At 49.1% G+C, this 5,136-nt stretch overlaps 1 long non-coding RNA gene across 1 annotated transcript; it reads right to left on the bottom strand.

Moving 5' to 3' along the window:
- Positions 1–244: 244 nt before the first annotated feature.
- On the bottom strand, positions 245–2,491 carry LOC119628022 (uncharacterized). The gene is made up of 3 exons (XR_005244300.2): positions 2,420–2,491; positions 1,370–1,598; positions 245–1,007 (listed from the first exon to the last, which is right to left on the bottom strand). It is a non-coding gene; the product is annotated as an uncharacterized lncRNA (long non-coding RNA).
- Between the last annotated feature and the right edge of the window lie 2,645 nt (positions 2,492–5,136).

Here is a 5,136-nt window from a genome sequence, read left to right as displayed (position 1 = left end):
TCCTTCTCTAAACAAGTCCATGGCCATGTCCTCTCTTGGGAGAGTGGCTGAGAGCTCAGGCCCTGGTGCCAGGTGGGTTTGAATCTGGTTTCAGCTGTGTGGCCATGGGCAAGCCACTTCACCTCTCTGAGCCTAAGGATAGTACCTACAGCACAGTACTGTTGAGGTGTTACATGCAGTGAGATCTACAAAGCTTATCTAGGCACATATTCTGCAGTCGTAAACTATTAGCAACAACTCGTCATTCACTGAATAGGTATTTATTGAGCACCTACAATCTGCCACACGTTGGACTTTACACCAGAGACAGCAGTTCATTCAAAAACACGCCCAACAACAGGTAAACAAATACAGACATAGATATGTCACAGTGCTGAGTACCATGAAGAAAAATAAAGCAGGGGAAGGGATAGAGTGCGATGGGGGCATGGGCGGGGGTATTTAACCAGGACGCTGTAGGAAGTCCTATTGCAAATGGGCTGTTTGAGCAGAGCCCTGAATGAAGGTGGGGAGAAGGCAAGCCTCTCTGTGATGTCTCCCGACCAGGGTCTGGTGGCGGGAGAGACTGGGACGGCAGCCCCGCATTGGCAGCAGGTCTTCCATGATGGGGTGCTCCTCCCAGTTCCCAGCCTCCCTCCTCCTGCTTCTGCTCCCTTTTGGCAACCCAAGAGTCTGTCCTTGGCCACGCTGCTCCCTGGGGCCAGGGCTGTCTCCCCAAGAAGGAACCCAGTCCCTGTGAAGCTCATGACAGTATTCCCTGGGAACACAAGCTGTGGAGACGCCCCAGGAGTTAACAAAGGCACTGAACTATTTAGCTTAATCTCTGACTTCTCTCTCTTGACCTCTCCTCCAACCAAGTAGATAAATGGCTGCGCTCTGTTCAGTGCTTGGCTTGGGTCACAATAAATCAGCTGGCTGTGTATGCGTGCATACACACCCTCCCGAGCCGAGACCAGCCTTCCTGTGATAAACCACCAGTATTTATTCCAGCCTGTACTGCGTGCGTCCTGGAAACAGAAATAATTTGGGGTTGGGGTGTGTTTTCAGGTTCATGCTCTGCTCTTCTTATCCCCCAGAGTTTGACAGAGCTAAGCCAAGCCAGAGTTATGCTGACAGACAAAAACGACACAGGCTAAACCACAAACCCTGCAAAGGCTGGAGTTTCATCATCCTCATCCCGAAGGCCAGCCCCTCTTCCCTTGAGTAAGGATACCTAATGTGTATCAGGGGATTCTCCAGATGCAGACAGGAACCCAGCCCCGTCCTGCCCCAGAAGAGCCTGCAGGCCGGTGGGGAGGGCAGACAACTTTCACCCAGGACAGAAGTTGCTAAGGGAATAAAGAGACATCACATTTTCCTGAGTACTCACTATGCAGCAGGAGTTATTCCAAGCTCCCAATTAGCAGTAACACATTTAAACCTCAGAGCAGCTCAACATGGTAGAGGTGTGTTCCCGTCCATAATACTGCACTGACACCACACAGCCTGGGAAGGCCGTGGGAGCCAGATTGGGTATGACCCTGTGGCCTGGGGTCAGATGTCTGTAGCTTCCCAAAGAAGAACACACTTGATTGAGCCTTGTTGGGGTGAAGAAGCACCTGACAAGTGGAAAATTCTTCCAGGCAGAAGGATAAGTGTAGGCCACGAAAGGCACGTGTGGTCCTGTGGTGTACTCTCAACCACCCCAGGTCCTATTATCGTGCCCATTTTCAGAGATCAGTGAGGTTGAGCAAGTTGCCCAGGGACACACAGGAGACACTGTCCAGATCTCCACTCCTGGTCACCAACCACTGGGTCTACTGCCTCCAGACAATGCGGGTCACAGCGGCACATCATATGGGGCCTCCTGGTTCTCATCTCAGATGTCGGGAGGCAGGGCCCAGAACGTGCAGGGCCCTGAGATCTATGTTCAATGGCTTGGACTGGAGGCTGAGTGGACCAGTTGTAAGCAGGCTCTGGAGGCTATGGCCCCAGTAGCCCTAGTGGCTTAGCAGGAAGATCACAGGCTGCACCAGCCACTCACTTCCAGACCCCACACCAGGAGCCCCTGAAAGGGGGCAGGATGTGCCTCTGGACTCCCAGACACCCACCCCCTAAGATAGTCCTCCAGAGGCCCGTCAATCCCCACAGCCTTTCCTTCTTCCTCAGGGCCTCCGCCCTCGAGAGGGACTTTTTCGTGAGAAAACAGTTGCCTTACCCCACCCAGTTCCCCTTCCACAACGGGAAAGCCGGACTCAGACTGCAGGGAGGCATGGAGAACGGGGAGCTTGGAGGCTGTTGGCATGAATTGGGCTGGGGGTGGGGGGCATTCCTGTAAAGGAGGACTGGAGGCCTCCAGGGGCTGGGGCAGGAGGCAGTCAGGCTGCTCGAGATTGTGGCCACTTGGCGCAGTCATGTTTCAGAGCCTCGGCTTCCTCACCTGTAACGTGGGGACAGTTGTTCCTTGAGTCACGCCAGGAGGGGAGAATGAAGTGGAATACAGAAAGGGCCTGCCGCTGTTCCCGGCACAAGGGGGTTGCGTGCTGGGTCCCCCCGAGGACCTATTTACTGTTAGTATGAGCCATGATAGCAGTTATCTAGCAATGCCTTCTGCGGCCCAAGACCAGAATGGCGGACACGGCGGAGGAAGGCAGCACTGACTGTACTCAGCCAGCCGCACGGGGCTGTTTTCCTTCTGCTAGTGGCTGCGGCTGGGGGTGGAGGGGGCCGGTGGGGGCTGAGCTCAGCTCTTAGCTGGAGATGTCTCAGCATCTGATGTGACACTGCTGTTGTTTTTGGCTTCACATCCAAGACTCTTTCGCGGCTAATTACTCACTGTCTTGGGAGACTGGCCCAGGAGCCTGAGAAAGGAGAGAGGAGAGAGAGCGCCGGTTTCTGTTTTGCAACCAGTTAAGGGGGAAGCAGTGCTGGGACCCATGGACCTGGCTGGAAGGAATAAAGTTTTTTGCATGCTCTCAGCTTTACTGAGATATAATCTATGTACAATAAAATTCACAGTTTGGATAAACCTACTAAAAACCTACAAACCCATAAAACCAAAAAATCACCATCCCCATCAAGATGTAGGATCTCTCCAATAACATTTGCTCTTGACCCATCTGTCAGTACCCACTCTGCCTAACCAATTACTAATCTGCCTTCTGTCGCTATGTGTTGGTTTCACCTTTTCTAAAATTTCACATAAATGAAATCACCTAGGATGGACTCTTTTGCATCAGACTACTTTCAGGCGACGAAATGTTTCTGAGATTCACCTACATTGTTGAGTGAATCACAGGTCCATTCCTTTTTTTTTTCTTTTGAGATGGAGTCTTGCCTTGTCGCCCAGTCTGGAGTGCAGTGGCACGATCTCGCCACACTGCAATCTCCGCCTCCCAGGTTCAAGCAATTCTCCTGCCTCAGCCTCCCGAATAGCTAGGATTATAGGAACCCACCACCACGTCTGGCTAATTTTTGTATTTTTAGTAGCTGGGATGACAGGGGTGTGCCACCATATGCAGTTAATTTTTGTATTCTTAGTAAAGACAGGGTTTCACCATATTGGCCAGGCTGGTCTCAAACTCCCTACCTCAGGTGGTCCACCCCCTGGGCCTCCCAAAGTGCTGAGATTACAGGCGTGAGCCATCGTGCCCGGCCGAGTCCATTCCTTTTTAGTGCCAAGTTGTATTGCATTTATGTGGACATGACACAATTAATTTATCCATTCATTTACTAATAACCATTTTAGGTTGTTTCCAGTCTTTGGGTGAACATATGCTCTCATTTCTCTTGAGTAAATACCAGGAGAGTAAATATCAGTGGAGTTATTGGCGCATATTATAAATGTAGGTTTAGTTTTATAAGGAACTTCCAGACCTTTTTCCAAAGAGGTTGTACCATTTTACATTTTCATCGGCAATGTCTAAGAGTTATAGTTACTCCATATCCTTGCCACCACTTGATATTGGAAATCTTTTAAATCTTAGCCATGTGGTTAGTAGGGGGTGGGATCTTACTGTGGTTTCAATTTGCATTTCTCTGGTGGTTGATAATGTTAAGTATCTTTTCACAGGCTTGCATCTCTTAGGGGATTTTGAAAATGAAATGTGGGGAGTCTTGAACCAAGGCCTTGACACTCCCATGAGAAGACCTTAGAAATTTGGGAGGGGATTAGAGGATCATGTGCCATTATCTCTACCTCTCCTAACCTAACTTTTAAAACTCGAATGGTTTATCACATGAGTAATATACACAAATGCATTCATCTTGCAAGAATAGAAAAAATGCTTACTGTAAGACTGGAGACTCCCATGACTGCACAGAGAGATCCCTTCATGACCCCCTGTTTCTTCTCAAACGTCCTTCTTATTTTTATTTGTTTGAGACAGGGTCTTGCTCTACGGCCCAAGATGGAGTGCAGTGGTGTGATCACAGCTCACTGCAACTTCCAGCTCCCAGGCTCAAGCGATCCTTCTGCCTCAGCCTCCCAAGTAGTTGGGACCACAAACGCATGCCACCATGTCCAACTAATTTTTGTATTTTGTGTGTGTGTGTGTGGAGACAGGGTTTTGCCATGTTGCCCAGGCTAGTCTTGAACTCTTGAGCTCAAGCCATCTGCCTGCCTCGGCCTCCCAAAGTGCTGGGGTTACAGGCGTGAGCTACCATGCCTGGCCCCTTCTTTATATTTGCAGACACGTCCCCCCCACCACAAATATCCGGTATGTGTTTTTATGGGTATGTTCTTACATGCAAGATAAAATGCTGTACAAATCATTCTTCAGCTTGCTTTTCTCAACCATCAAACTCTCTTAGAGGTCTTGCCATGTCAGTACATGTTGATCTGTCTTGTTCTTTGTGTTGGTTAGAACTCCATTGTAAGGATGAATCATAGTTTATGAATCAATTTTCCTACTGCTGTATACTTAGGTTTGCTTGTGGTGTTTTGTTGTTGCAATGGTGCAGCAAACATCCTTGTCCTTGCTTCCTTTGCTGATATGTGTGTGTTTCTCAAGGTAGAGTCCAAGGAGTGGAACCATCAAGTTTTTATATCAGTCATCTATTGCCACAACAATGCTGTGCAACAAACAACTCAAGATTTAATGACTTAAAACAACAATCATTTATTCTCATCAGTCAACTGTTGGTTGGGTAGTTCTG

Source organism: Chlorocebus sabaeus, chromosome 23 (genome assembly GCF_047675955.1).
Source record: "Chlorocebus sabaeus isolate Y175 chromosome 23, mChlSab1.0.hap1, whole genome shotgun sequence".
In the NCBI taxonomy this organism is placed as follows: domain Eukaryota; kingdom Metazoa; phylum Chordata; class Mammalia; order Primates; family Cercopithecidae; genus Chlorocebus; species Chlorocebus sabaeus.
This window is presented reverse-complemented; position numbering and strand designations above follow the sequence as displayed.